Source organism: Uranotaenia lowii, chromosome 2 (genome assembly GCF_029784155.1).
Source record: "Uranotaenia lowii strain MFRU-FL chromosome 2, ASM2978415v1, whole genome shotgun sequence".
Classification (NCBI taxonomy): domain Eukaryota; kingdom Metazoa; phylum Arthropoda; class Insecta; order Diptera; family Culicidae; genus Uranotaenia; species Uranotaenia lowii.
In genome coordinates, this window is record NC_073692.1 from 184,116,390 (window position 1) to 184,133,111 (window position 16,722).

A 16,722-nucleotide genomic window follows, 5' to 3' on the forward strand; every position below is an offset into this window, starting at 1 on the left:
TTTTCATATGTGATGAAAGGAATTAGAGAAACATGAACTATCAAAGAACGAAAGAACATAAGCCGTAAATATCATGAAAATTTCGAAAAAGATACAACGGCTCACCGACAGGACTTGAACCTGCAATCTCCGCTTCGGTACAACGGCGCGTTAGCCAATTCCACCACGGTGAACGTGATGGAACCGGCGAACACGAGCAATCGAGCTCTGCCGATCAACTGCTGGACCTTCTATCGAAACACCATGTATATCCCGCATGTGAACTTTCCCTCTATTGATCTCTCTTGTTTCTCTAACCCCACCCATCGACTCGGGATTTTAGCCGAGCGAGCACATGGTCGATTGCTTCGGGTTTGCCGCAACTTACGGTCAGATGAAGAAGCAATCAGTGCCGCTCAAGGTTCCGAGCAGACCAGTTACACAGGGAGGTGTTGCTCTGTTGAAATCAATACTGATGTTATGAAATCGCTTGGTACATCTTTGTACCTGAAAATGATCACATTTTCATATGTGATGAAAGGAATTAGAGAAACATGAACTATCCAAGAACGAAAGAACATAAGCCGTAAATATCATGAAAATTTCGAAAAAGATACAACGGCTCACCGACAGGACTTGAACCTGCAATCTCCGCTTCGGTACAACGGCGCGTTAGCCAATTCCACCACGGTGAACGTGATGGAACCGGCGAACACGAGCAATCGAGCTCTGCCGATCAACTGGTCTGCTCGGAACCTTGAGCGGCACTGATTGCTTCTTCATCTGACCGTAAGTTGCGGCAAACCCGAAGCAATCGACCATGTGCTCGCTCGGCTAAAATCCCGAGTCGATGGGTGGGGTTAGAGAAACAAGAGAGATCAATAGAGGGAAAGTTCACATGCGGGATATACATGGTGTTTCGATAGAAGGTCCAGCAGTTGATCGGCAGAGCTCGATTGCTCGTGTTCGCCGGTTCCATCACGTTCACCGTGGTGGAATTGGCTAACGCGCCGTTGTACCGAAGCGGAGATTGCAGGTTCAAGTCCTGTCGGTGAGCCGTTGTATCTTTTTCGAAATTTTCATGATATTTACGGCTTATGTTCTTTCGTTCTTTGATAGTTCATGTTTCTCTAATTCCTTTCATCACATATGAAAAAAAAAAAACGATGTCATGTTTTCGGCCTGCCGGAACTGGATTTCTGAGAACCAGCATGGATTTTTTCCTAAACGTTCGGTAACTTCAAACCTGATGCTTTTTACATCCTTATGCATATCAAACATGGATGGCGGCAAGCAAATTGACGCGATTTATACCGATATTTCGGCGGCATTTGATTCTGTAAACCATGACATTCTACTGAAAAAATTGGTTAGATTGGGATTTTCCGAACGATTGTGTGCGTGGATCAGAAGCTACCTAACGGATCGGCGATTGGCTGTAAAAATAGGTTCTGCTGAATCCTCGGACTTTATTCCGAAGTCTGGGGTACCCCAAGGCAGCAATCTGGGTCCTTTATTGTTTACGCTCTTTTGTAACGACATCAACTTGGTGCTGATTGGATGTGGAGTTCTCCTGTACGCGGACGACCTGAAAATATTTTTAGTCATAAACAGCCAAGCTGATTGTTATGAATTGCAACGCTTCTTGGACGCAGTCGTGAATTGGTGCCGTAATAACTTACTTGTTTTGAGCGTTGCGAAGTGCTGTATTATCACGTTTGGGCGTAGGAAAAATCTTTTCATGCATAATTACAATATTCTGGGCGAGCAGTTGCAACGTGTTGAGGAGATAAAGGATCTTGGCGTTTTGTTGGACAGTCATATGACTTTTAAGCGTCATTACTCTGTGGTACTCGAAAAGGCAAACCGAATGCTGGGATTTATCATACGTTTGAGCAAAGAATTTACTGATCCAGTGTGCTTGCGAGCTCTGTATTGCTGCCTGGTGCGATCGATTTTGGAATCTGCGAACCTAGTATGGTGGCCTTTTGAAGCTTCATGGAAAGCGCGTTTTGAAGCCATCCAACGTAGGTTCGTGCGTTACGCTCTTCGTGAGCTACCTTGGGAGAATCCTTTGAATTTACCGCCATACGCTCATCGTTGTGCCCTGCTTGGACTTCATACGCTGTCGGATCGTCGTTCCATCGGTCAATCGCTGTTTGTGGCTAAGATACTTCGTAACGAAATTGACTGCTCCTGGCTACTTTCTCGCTGTAATATTTATGCTCCAGAAAGAACCTTGCGTAATAGAAACTGGCTCTCTCTGGAACCCAGAAACACGAGCTATGGCAGCAACGACCCTCTTCGTTCCGCAAAAATGTGCTTTTTACGTTATTATAATGTCTTCGACTTCAATGTTTCTACTCCAACTTTCAAACGCCGTATTGAATCTTATTTAAGTGACCAATTAAGAAATTAAGAAAAGTATCATGTAATGTGCTAATAATATTAAGTAGATCATTAAGACACCTATGTCAGATGATTTTAATTCAAATAAACAAATAAACAAATAAGCGTGCGCGGCCTTTGGTACACCAACACTTTTTACAAATTCGCGGTTTTTGTGACGTTACAATGAAAAATCTCTCACTTTTAAATTTTTCCCTTAAAGTAAGTTTTACTACGTGTGAGTGCCTTTCTTTTCAGAATCGCACAAAAAACGATTTTTGTACGGCACAGAGAACATTCATCATAGCTTAAATGCGCGGCCATTGGTGCCTTCACGGTAACTATTAAACTTAATTTTATCATTTTACTCGTATTTTATTTACAGTCCATACGCAAATTCCCGCAACTTGGCCTTAACCGCGGCCATAAGACTCTGCACAACCCGTGAATCAACCGTTTTTTGCATGTAAACCCATACTTTCTTCAGTTCCTCGACTGTCTTCACTACCTTAGGTCGTTTAAGAAGGTGCTGCTTCATAATTTCCCAGTACTTCTCGATGGGCAGACTCCAGAATTTTGGGAGGGTTGAAAATTTTTACCACGAAATTGACGTTACTGTCCGCATACCACTTCAGTACGTCCTTGGAGTAGTGGCATGAGGCCAAATCCGGCCAGAAGATTATTGTGACGTTGTGGGCCTTCAGAAGATGAAGCAACCGCTTCTGGAGGCACTCTTTCTTGTACACCTGTCCGTTCATCGTGTCCTGGGTCACGAAAGGTGCACTCCGCTTCCCGTACGTGCAGATGGCTTGCCAAATCTGGAATTTATTCGCAAATTTGGACATCTTCCGAGTGCAGACATGCTCCAGAATGCTGAACTTATCCTTCGCCGTGAAAATCAGGTTGCTGGGGATCTGTTAGAAGTCGGCCTTCACATATGATTCGTCGTCCACGAAGCAGCATTCAACTTTCGTCAGCATGTCGAGGTACAACTTCCTGGCACGGATTTTGGCGGACTTGTTCTGCTTCTCGTCGCGATTAGGGGTCGTTTGTACCTTGAACTTTAGAAGCCCAGCTTTAGTTTTGGCCTTGTGGACAAAACTTAGGCTTAGGTGCAGCTTCTTAGCCACATGCCGAACAGAGGCGTTCGAGTTTCGGTTGAAGGCCCCAACTATACGGTTGTGATTTTTGGTGTTGTACGGAATATTTTTTCCTTCACTTCTGGGCTTCCGATCGGTGGTCAATCGCTTCTCGAACTGCTTAATCATTCGCGAAACCGTGCAATTCGCGATTCTCAACGTTTTAGCGATGGAACGATGCAAGAGATCCTTGTTCTCGTGATGAATGCGTAAGAGCTGTTCTTTTGACTCCATTTCCGCGAGTTTTGATCACAGGACTTCAAACTTTCAGGATGTAAACAATGCACTATGAACTAAATTCACCCAAATTTTGTTTTAATTTTACCCAACGGATAAAAAGTTAGAGCAATATCATGGTTTGGCAATTTAATCGTAAACACCCTTGATTTTAGGATGTATTTCCAAACGTTTCTTATCAATAAACTTTGTTATTAAACATTATTTAGTATTAAAAGTAACTCTTTTTAGTTTTTTATTCATGCATCGCATCGTTGAGCAATAATATCATAGAAAAGCGGACCCCAAACGCCCCTCCCCCTCCATTAGACGGTTTTTCCTACGGCCCTAAGTCAAGTCGCATATTCACCTGAGGGTGTCTTTGTTATCTTTTCAACACTTCCGTTTGATTTTGTCAGACACAGATTTGAAATGAATTCAAGGCCCGAATTTGTAGGTCATATTTAGCTGATAATATTTGATAGCAGGTCAAAAAATATCGGTTGTATTCAGCCTTCAAAATTATTTTGTTTGGTATCTGAATTTGACTTATTCAAAACCGTTCATTCTTTTTTTTGTCACACAAGTGCTAGGTAAAATTCATCAAATAAGTGGATAATTATATGTAATCCAAACATGTTTTTGCAATCTGATTTAATTGGGGTAGGATTTTTTAATCTAATTTTCGAGAAAACGAACAAGAATTTACAGCCCTTTTGATATTGTTTTTTCTGTGAAAACAGAAATAAACCTTAAATTGGGGATCATGAAGGCGATGAATACGCCCGGTCAAGGTGAGTAACGATTATTGCACCCCCACATCAGTACCGAAGACATTCACTTTCTCTAACATTTGCGCGTATCTATGATGATCAACTGTCGTCGCTATTTATTTGCTTAGCGATTAAAAGTAAATATGTACGCTCTTGATATTCCTACGCTAGGGCTGAGCGAAAATAGGAAAAAATATGGTTCGAACTGATAAGCCAGGTGAATTAGAGCTCCCCTTTGAAGTGATTCATTCAGATTACGATGGAATGCTTGATAATTGTTCCTACAAGACAATTTTCACTAATAAGTATTCTTGAGGAGTTTAGTATTCTCGTCCATTTCCTTACGATAAGTTCCGCGGAGCAGTGTGTATTCTTTGGAAAGTTTTGAAACAGGATCTTTCACCAAATTGCGAAAATGTTTCCTATGTGTTGCTGTGGGAAGAATAGCTACGACATGGAAAGTCCTCCGGATCGATTTGCCGGATCAGCGAGGGTAAAAGCTTGGACAGTGAATTTCATAAAGACAGTTTTAACTGATTCTTTTTTCAGCAATCGAATACCAACAAAATTTCTACAGTTTCTACGCAACCTGGGTTCAAAACTACAAATTCGGAAAGTCCAACTGCAGCTGCAACTACCAATGGGAATCAACCATCGAATGAAGTTCAAGTGATCTGAAGAAAATACCATATTGATTTCTGTAGAGAATCTAACCTAACGTGTATCATTGAAAATGTTTAATTCCAAATTTAATCGTTATATTGTTAAGTTTTATCAAATTAGTATTTATTGTAATGCTGAAGTTTACAGCGAGCAAAACTAGTCCTTAGAATGTGAACGACATAATCGGCACGGAACGTATTATATGTTTGCTTGCTCCAATGTTTAAAGAGATGATCAAAAAAGGAATCATAAATCGTATAAATGTTTTTTCAATTCTTGAGACAATTTGTTGGGAGAAATTCCATAAAATATTTTTATATTCCCCACAGATGAGTTTGCCACGTTATTCGGATGCCTTAGAAGAAGCTAACCTAACACCCGTTTCAAATGGCTCGACACGATAACAAACCTCTCGAAGAGATACGGGAACAAATATAGGAATAACGATGAAATAATCTTTCTTGATAGTTTTTTTTTATTAGGTTGGGGACTGGCTTTGTCGAACCGTACTTTCTAATGACAACGCCAGCCGCCATTTTGCACTTGAAGGTTATTTCATTTAGAAATGGGACACTTTCTTTTGCCGATTACTTATTTCCTGTTATCGAACATACAACATTTTGTCAGCATTTTGTTTCCTGTAAAAAGCACTATTCGTTCTATTTTTTTTTTAAATTTTAAAATTCACGCATTTCTGAGATAATTACGATGCAAGAGAATAAGAAAAAAACCCGATTTAATACACTTAACAGTGTATTTGGATGCACATGACACAAAGTAATAAATAAATGATAGATTTATGAATTCTGAGTAATGATTGAAGTATTTCTAACGTAGTAAATCCTAATAAATTTAAGAAATAATGATTCAAAATTTTTTATAGGATAAAAGTATTTTGAAATAATTATAATTTTTACATAAATAATAACATAATTGTAAACTAATTGAAAATTTTTGAATGATTGAATTCTGGAATATCTTGTATGATCCCGTTTCTATTTTTTTTTTGTTTCGATTATAGTCGTTTTAACAACTTTATGTCATTCGCGACTTACATCAACGATGAAGTTGGCGGACAAGTCATTGAAAAACTTATCCGGTACAACTGTTATCGATGTTTACTCTTGGGCTCGAACTCGCGGACATCGGCTCAGAAAGCAACTGACTCGCCAACTGAGCTATATCACAAGCCCATCTCGTTTCTATGACATTATGGTCTTATATCTATAAAATAGAAGAGCTCTAAAAATGAAGAATATAATTTTTTAAAAAAGATGCCCAACCATGTGTTTCAAATAATTAAACCTCTCAAGTAAAGGAAGCGAATAAATTGAAAAAAATGGAAATTTACAACTGCTTGACTAAAATACGATGCTTCAACGAAGGTTCCAATAATCGATCGAATTAACCATAGATATTAAACATTTTGACAACTTTGAAGTGTCAATATTTTCAATTCTGTCATTTTGTCGATTATGTCTATTTGATCATTTTTGTCAATTTTGTCAATTCTGATAGTTTTGTCAATTTTGTTCATTATGTCAATTTTATAAATTTTTTAAATTTTGTAAATTTTGTAAATTTTGTAAATTTTGTAAATTTTGTAAATTTTATAAATTTTGTAAATTTTTTAAATTTTGTCCATTTGGATAGTTTTGTCAATTTTGTGAATTTAGTCAATTTAGGGTTTTTTGTCAATTTAGTAAATTTAGTAAACTTAGTAAGTTTAGTCAATTTTGTCAATTGTCTAAATTTGGACAATTTTGAAATTTTGTCGATTTCGCAAATTTGTCAACATATTTTTTTTCATTTTTGTCGTATAGTTAATTTAGTCAAGTTTGTCAATTGGTTCCAATTTCGTAAATTTTGAAAATTTGGTCGAAATGGTCGATTTGGACTTTTCTCAATTTAGTTATTTTTGTGAATTTTGTCTATTTTGTAAACTTTTTTCATTTTTCTCATTTTTTAATCGATTTTGTCAGTAATAAACTTTATAAGAAATACTTTCAAACGAAAGTAATAAATTTATAGACAAACTAGCAGACCCGGTAAACTTCGTCTTACCGTCTTGGCGTCCATTTTCCATTGATTCTTTGCTGTTTAACTTTTTAAAAACATCAAATTTTAAGTTGTATATCATCTTGCTTTCGTGACATTTCCTAGTTTTAGTTACATTTACTACAGTTTACTAATTGTCCCGTTTAATACTATCGGAATCAAACCTAAGAATTTTAACTTAATTCTACGGGTCTTAACTTAAATTATCAAAGAATAACCTTCAATAAATCTTACATGTATCTTACATGAATAATTTTTTATTTACTTTTCTTTAATTCGGAAGTTTTGAATATTGCCGAATGGTATCAGGTATCCGCTTCCCGTTGACAATTCTTTTTTTTCAGCACTCAACGTAACCATCAAACTGGGCTAGCCTCGTGCAAAAAAATCCACTTTTTGTACCTTGTTGATAATATCTTTGTTTTATTTATTGAATACCATTTAGTTGATTTATTTACTCTAGTTTGCTCAAGTTCACTTTAAGGTAGGGTTGCCATCCGTCCCGCAAAAGTGGGACATGTCCCGCTTTTTTGTTGAGTGTCCCGCCGTCCCGCATTTTCCTCGAAATGTCCCGCTTTTTTTCAAGGAAAACTTTTAAAAAACTCACAGACTAACTCTGTAAAAAATCAAACTTTATCCTCTTTATGATTAGGTCTTTATTCTCAAAATAAGCAACACAGAACAAACAAATCGAAAAGGTCATTTTCCTCTAAATAAGCGTAAATTTTTCAGACTTTACATAAGACAATACTAAAAAGTCCTGACATTACAATAAAATTCGGATCAATGAATTGTTCTTGGAGCACGTTCAACCAATAAAATAACTTTAGTATATATGATGAAAGTATTGTTTAAGTTGCTTCTAGATGATTATAAATCTTAATTTTTCGACAGAATCTAAGTTCAATTGCCTTTTGCACGCCAACTTAATTAGTCAAGTATACAATGATGGAAATTTTCTTGAGTTTCAAATTTTTGAAACAAATTTAAAATATATTTGTTAATGCACAAAGGTTTTTTACACGATATTATTCGCCGTTCACATGTAGGACTTGAAATATTTCTCTCAAATAACGTGTTTATAAAGGTTGCCGAAACCACAGAAAAATCTATAGTTACAAATAATTTTGAGTAAATTTTCATCACAGAATCTTTGTCACAGAATACAGAATTTTAGAAATAGTCACAGATTCCACAAAATTTTGAAATTGCATAGGTTTTTTGAAAATTATTTTTTTTACGTCGTTAGACATTTTGAATTCATTAGTATGAATTGGAAAACATGATAAGATTAGTAATGTTCTTTGATTTTTCTCAAGTAAAATGTAAAAAAGATGCAAATTGACATGACTTTTTAAAGAAATGATTGAAAAAAAGCGACACAGAAAACCATCACAGAAAAACATCACAGATTTTTTTGGATAAAATCTTAGAACGTCAGATTTTATCATCGTCAAAACACAGTTTTCTTTTGACAACCTTGGTGTTAATTTGCGAAAACCGTGAAAATTAACCGTGATTATGGCAAAAAACCGTGTACATAGAAGTCATCTAAGGAAACCTGAGCAAAATTAATCCGTGTTAAAAAAATCTTAGTGTACTTTCTATAAATAATCTTGGCTGATGGTATACGTATAAGTATGGCAAAACAATTAAGCTTTTTTTTAAGAATTTCTTAAATGTCCCGCTTTTTTCTGCTGTGTCCCGCTTTTTTGTCGTGAAATGTCCCGCTTTTTTCTGAAAGTATCTGGCAAGCCTACTTTAAGGTTCTTTAAGGTTTAAATCGGAATCAAAAGTTTCTCATCAATTGTAAATTTATTGCATATGAAACTTTATGGAAATAGAACTTTGAGTATCGGGACAATTTTTGAAATATTTACCCAATATTCTACCTAATATAGCACTTTCAGCTCCTGATTAGCTTTGGGTGGTATATTTGTTAGAACTGAAGAAATAAAAAAATATAAGAGAAGATTTTTCAAATAATGATTTTCAAGATGCTTTTTTTCACCATCCTCGCCCTTCGAAGAAGTTAGAATTAATATCCATATTTGCACCAAAATCATGTCCACTAAAAGGTTTGATGTTTTTAAATATTTATTCAAGGAAAAATTTATATTAATTTCCTTTGAACTTTAACCCAATTAATCAAGCAAGGAAAAACATATGTTTAGATTTTTTATCATTCAACCAAATATATTTTTTTTTTTTATCATTAAGGACATATGTACCAATTTAAGCCATTGTTTATTGAGATTCTATCTGAAGCATTGGGGTGTTCTGAGTTCAAAATTACCTGAGTAGTGTTGGAGGTTATCTGCGATTAAATTTAAGATTATGTGATATTTTCAAGATTCAATAACATTATAAGCAGATTAAAAAAAAAGATCGAAAAGAATAAATTTGTTACGGCTACGATGATTTCATGAGTTCATTCTATTTTCTGGAAATTTTCATGTAAACAAACCTCAAAACCTTAAAAAAATTAACGTGTCTTTTATTATTGTAATTGTACTTTTTAATAAAGAAACACCGGGGCAAGTGCAAACGGATACCATCGTGTGAAATGACGGGAGTGAATATTATTTTCACAACATTCAGGTCATAATAAAAACTTATCTAAAAAATATTGTTCTACTATAAAAAACGCTTCTGGAATATCAATCACAAAAATACACTTGCGCCTTAAAGTAAAGTGTCCATCTGAGCACCGCTATAATTTATCTGTTGATATCTCAAGAATGATTTAGCGGGAAAAGCTGTAATTATAAATGTAGAAAAAATAAAAACTCCCTTTCGTTTTAATTGTTTGCCAAATAAGACGTGCTATTTTCCTCCGAAAATGGTTGACCTAACTTTTCATCAAAAAAGCGGACCGAAATTCTCTTCTATGTAGCCAACATATTCAAAACAAAAACATGTAAGCGAGCAGTGAACCTGTAAACAGTTATTCGGTGAATGATTCAAAAAAAAAATTAGTTTATTTAGTCAGCTAGTTTAAAGGGACAGTTCATGTGTCTGTCCATTTTCATTGGATTTTGTTGTTGTATTAACAGTTTAAAGGCGTTTGATTCATCTCCAGTTAAGGGGGGGTAGGGTCTAACGGGTATAAAAAAACACCATTTTCACGATTTTTTTCTAGAGCTATCGATCAAACAAATGTATTCAATTTTTTTGCATTATACAAAGCATTGTTAAAAGAACATTTAGTAATTTTTTCGTAGAAAAATATTGAAAAATGAGCCGGTAACGGAGCACTTTCGAGGATGCCTTTTAGAAAACAGAATTTGCGGTGGACACTGTATCTCAGCACAGAATCATCTGAAGTCAAAAAATCAGAGCAAAATATTTTTAATAGATGTTTTTCTGAACCACAACGTTTTTATTTAATATAAAAATATTTTTATGAAATTTTTGTGGCTGTTTGAAGTGAAAACTACGATTTTTCACTTAAAAATCCGCCATTTTTCACCTGTAAAATCTCCCCAAAGTAAAAAAAATCAAAAAAGAAAAACGTTGGGGTCTGGTATTTTATATGTAGAAAATATGTTCCAAATTTGAAAAGAATCGGATAAGTAGTTTTCAAATGACGATGTCCACGGACTTTAAAAATGTGCTTTCGAGAAAAACGCGTTTGAAGTTTCTGCTCTTGCTTTCTTGCAGTATTAGATAGCAGGAGATAAATGCCTATAACTTCTACAGTTTTGCTTCAATTGACTTGAAAATTTGACACAACATTCTTGAAATGTTTTACAATAAGAAAATAAAAAAATAAAAAAATCGATTTTTTGAAAGTGTTAGACCCTACCCCCCCCTTAAGTTCCTTTGAAACATGTTAAAAAAATGTTTTCGATCTGTTTCTGTCGAAAACATCTTATTCATTTTTCTGTTATCGATATAAATCAAAACTTGCCTTCTAGGCGTATTGGATTATACAATTGTATGTAAAGCTTCCCACTTTCTTTTTTCAAACAACCGTTAAAAGGTCATACCATTATTTCATATGCATCAGTTCTAAATTCCAAATTTTTCAGACAATAATTGCTCCTTTAATAAACACAAAATCAAAATAGTTTTAATTTTTAAAATCGTTTATATGGTTTTGATTCGATTGGCAATATATGAATTTTGGTCATATCTAGGCGCCATTCATTACCATGTGCTGTACAAATGAGCTAGGAATCAAGAAAAAAAAACATCTAGGCTTCATATCGCCAACACGTGAATTGAAAGTATTGGTTGGAATAGGCGCCCAAATATTCCCACTAATCAGTATGCTATGCTCTGGTTACTATCCTCTAGCGACGTTTGTTCGCGACGCTTCGACCTTGGAAACGAAAAACAAACCGCCCGGCGCCCAAAAGAAAGAAAATCTCGAAAAAATTGAAGGCCATGACTTTAATTTGAATCAATTTATTACAAATTTAATGATTACAGACAATTGATGCGACTTTTTGTTGTTTTTATTCGATATAAACCGATTCGCATGCCCACAGAATATTCTAAAAATAATTTCATTTGAATCGGTTTGGTAATTTTGGAGGAGTAGTACTACAAACAAGAGAATTTTATATAATAGATAGATTAATAATTGTAATGATGATGAAATTATCCAATTGAATTGAAAAACGATTATATGTCAGTTAATTCATACAAAAACTTGTACTCGACAATATTTATAATATTTATTTTTGATTTTTGTCTATAACTTGTCAGGATACATGCTACTGCCAGTTGAGTTGTATCCATTATTTTTTTCCAATAAGATTCTATTTTCCCTACCCAGCATGAGAGCAGCAGTGGTATCAATTTTTTCAAAAGGGCGTGCGGCCAAATGTTAACAAATCGAATTGTCAGCTGGGTGAAAAGGTCCGTTTGAAGACGTACATTTTAAACCTAATTACTTTCAACGCGATTTTCTCGCAACAGCTTTCCCACTTTACTAAAATGAATAAACATAGAAATCGAAGTTCTTAGCATACCTTTCAGGGGCATTCTTACTAGTACCTATACATTTAAAGGACAATTGGGTTCAGCTAGTAACCAAGAAATTTTATGTTTGGCTTGCATAAAAAGTGATCCGTGATTCGAACGGGAATTTCACTGTTATCGAGTGCACACATAATATTTAATGCATTTTGATGATTATTGATTTACATTTTCGTCATTTTTGTCATTTCTGTCATTTTTGTCAATTTTGTTTTTTTTTTTATTTTTTGTAAATTTTGTTTAATCAATTTTTTCAATTTTTTGTTTCATCTTTATTATTTATTTACATAGTATTCCGAGTCACGACATAACTTGACGAACATAATTCCTAAAATTCACTCGGTTCATAGCAACCGTTCTCCAATTTCTCGGGCACCCCACGCTCGCCAGATCACGCTCCACTTGGTCTAACCACCTCGCTCGTTGCGCCCCCGCTCGTCTTGTTCCTACCGGATTCGTAGCGAACACCTGTTTTGCAGAACAGTAGACCGGCATTCTCGCAACATGTCCAGCCCAGCGTATCCGGCCAGCTTTCACCACCTTCTGGATACTGGGTTCGCCGTAGAGTCGCGCGAGCTCGAGCTTTTGTTTCATCAATAAAGACAATATGTTTTATCAATTTTGTTTACTCAATTTTGTCAATCTTGTCAATTTGGCCAAAATGGTCAATTTGGACAGATTTTCTGTTTCATCAATTTGACCTCCATGTTCTGTCAATTTGGTCAATTTTTTCAATTTCCTCAATTTTTTTCCAATTATGCCAATTTTTCAATTTTGTCAACTTTGTCAATTTATTTCAATTTTGTAAATTAGGTCAAATTGATGAAACAGAAAAAAAACTGTCCAAATTGACCATTTTGGCCACATTGACAAAATTGACAAAATTAAATAAACAAAATTGACAAAATTGATAAAAAATATTGTCAATATTGATGAAACAGAAAATTTGAAAAATTGATTATACAAAATTGGAAAAAATACAAAATTGGAAAAAAGACAAAATTGACAAAACTGATAAACATGACAGAAATGACAAAAATAGCGAAAATGTAAATCAATAATCATCAAAATGCATTAGAATATTATGTGTGCACTCGATAACAGTGAAATTTCCGTTTGAATCACGGGTCACTTTTTATGCAAGCCAAACATAAAATTTTTTGGTTACTAGCTGAACCCAATTGTCCTTTAAATGTAGACTAGTAAGAATGCCCCTGAAAGGTATGCTAAGATTTTTTATTTCTATGTTTATTCATTTTAGTAAAGGGCAAAAGCTGTTTCGAGAAAATCGCGTTGAAAATAATTAGGTTTAAAATGTAGGTCTTCAAACGGTACTTTTTCACCCAGCTGACAATTCGATTTGTTAACATTTGGCCGCACGCCCTTTTGAAAAAATTGATACCACTGCTGCTCTCATGCTGGGTAGGGAAAATAGAATCTTATTGAAAAAAATAATGTGATACTGGGATCAACTCATCTAGCAGTAGCAGGTGTTGTAAACGCCATGATTTATGCAACAATAGTACGCAGCTTTTTGACTTGCCTGCAGTTCATATTGAAAAAACACCATTTAACTATTTTATAACAGATTTTTTAGATTTTCTCATAGTTTAACTACAAATTCGATTAAATTTTAGAGGTTTTCATAAAAATGAGAACAATTCAGGACATTTAGGCACCAATTTTGAAATATCTGGACAACTCGAGAGTTTTTAAAAAATTAAAACGTTCTCCCGAAAATCAGGACAAATCCTGATAAAGTTAGCAGTTAGCTCGAAACGAGAAAAACGCGTTTGAAATTTCGACACATCTAATCATTTTAAGAAGAGAAATCACCGTGAGTTTGTTTTATGAAATTAATTTGCGGCTTTATCGGTGAGGGTTAAAGAGCTGAAATGAAAGACTCTTTTCACCACCTTAGAATTTTCTTCTGATATTCTATCCGTCTTTCATTTCAACTCTTTAACCATCACCGATAAAGCCGCAAATTAAATTCATGAAACATCCAATCAAAACCTGTTTGAAAAATCGACAACTTTTCGTTCAACAAAATAAAAAAAATGTGCATTTTATTCACATATTATTCGTTGTTCATCAAAATTTTTAACTTTTTTCACTATTTTTCAAAGATTTTCGAGTTTCGCCTTTTTTCAGTTACGCCTGCAAGTTTCGCCCAATTGATCGGCTCAGTTACGCCTATTGGCCCTACACGAATAGAAAAATTAACCCCATTTTTAATAGGCGTAACTTCACGTCTCAACAAAAATGCATCAACAGGAAGTTTCGCCCAATTGAATTTTATTCATTTTTTGAAATTTTTAAGTGATTTTAAGATGAAACCGCGTTAATTAGGTAAAGTGCAACCGCTTACATCCGGAATCGCGGTTAACTCGATTTTTTTACATTTGGCAGTTTCGCCCTTTTGAAATGTTACGCTAGAATTGTAATGCACGACGAGGTGGCAGGTGTCCTGATTTTTCAGGACTTGTCCTGACTTTCGAGAGGTTGTCCTGATTTTTCTAAAACTTTCGAATTGTCCTGATTTTGGAAAATTTGTTTTCAAAATGAACTGAATTGTCCTGGATGTCAAAAAAAAATCTAAAATCACAATCGAATTTGTAATTGAACTATGAAAACTACGAACAAATCTGTTATGTCCTGATTTATGACAAAACCACCTAGCACCCTTTATGTACGTACAAGTATAACTATGCGACTATGCCAACGAATGACGCGCAACGTAAGATCGATTTTTGAAAAGGGCACATTTTTTGCCATATTTGCATAATTTGTCAGGTTTGTAAAATTTATCAAGTTTGTGAATGTTGTCATTATTGTTTTTTTTTGTATTTTATATCAATTTGGTCAACTATGCAAATTTGGTCCAATTGGTAATTTTTTACGATTTTAACAATGATGTAATTTTTGTAATTATAGACTATTTTGAAATTTTTGTAAATTCTGTCAGTTTTGTGAATTTGTTTAATTTTTTTTTATATTGATTCTGTCAATTTTGCATATTTTGAAAACTTTTTCAGTTATATGATTTATATTCATTTTATCTATCCAGTTTTGCCAATTTTGTAAATGTTATCATTCATGTAAATCCATTGAAAATTGGTCAATTTTGGTAAATTTCTGTCAATTATTGCCATATTTGCGAAATTTGTCAGGTTTGTTAAAACTTGATAAAAGTTTGAGAATGTTGTCAATTTTGTCAATTATGTAAATTTGGTCCACTTTGTAACTTAAGAAAATTTAAACAACTATGTCATTTTTGTAGTAATTGACTATTTTGACATTTGAGTCAATTATGTCGGTTTTGTACATTTGTTTTGTAAATCGTCTAGCGCTGGATTGCATCTGAATTTTTGGATTTTAATCTGAATTCTGAAACTCACTATTGGACTCGATTTTTTCAAATTAAGTTCCAAATCAGAAATACTTTAAAGTCCAGGGAATTCAACATCTTGAAATTCACGCGTCTGTACAAAAAAATCACTTTAATCTTTAAAACAGTTGATAAAATTAAATTAGGTGAAACTTTTTGTTGATGCATTTTCGTTGGAACAGGTTGGAACGTGAAATTACGCCTATTTAGAATTGATTTTTTTTATTCGGGTAGTGCCAATAGATAGCGTCGATTTTTTAAATAGCATTTGATAAGATGTTCCGAAATTTCAAAAGCGTTTTTTTTTGTTCCGAGCTAACTGATAGTTTCGCCCTTATGAAATGTTACGCTAGGTTTGTTTACATTAGGCGCGTTCGCCCTTTTCCAAACTTACTACAAAATTATCTGACAGATTCCCGCTTGCGTCGTAGTATCGAAGCTCGCCATCGCTGCAGAAGAATGCGATGTTGGGCTCTAGGCCCATCGGTTTGATATGGCAAGTTCGGGGTCGTACCGCTTTATGAAAATTCATATTACATACCACAACATGGTTTTGGAGCTTCGGCTCTAAAATTTTTGAAACCGGTTCGGTTAACACAGAGCTGGTACAAAAAAATAAAATTAAAATTAATGCTAGAAATTTTATTAATCTCTACTACTCCTTCTTCCCGCTCGTTTTGTCGTCATTAAGACATCATGAATGGGAGTGGAGCCTGTAAATTTTACCACTACACACAGCGAGCGCGCCCATCGTGTATATGACGTCATGTTTAATTTGACGTCATATATACGATAATCTTGATTAGTGATTGCTGGGTGTGGCTAGCAAGCCAAATTGACACATTTTTTGGAGTGATGATTTGATGATAATTACTATGAAAATTTATTTTTCAAAGCATTTTGTTTTTTTTTCTTTTTTTTTATATATTGAAGAAGAAAAAAAAACAATTTTTTAAATATAAAAATCATTTTTATTGTACTGCCCAGTTTCGCAAAAACGTGGAAAAAAAGTTTTAAAAAAATCACACCAATACACACAAATACACTGACATCGTCTGATAGGTACCTATAAAGGTATATCTAAGACCCATAATTAATTATCTACAAAATCGACCGGTAACTATAC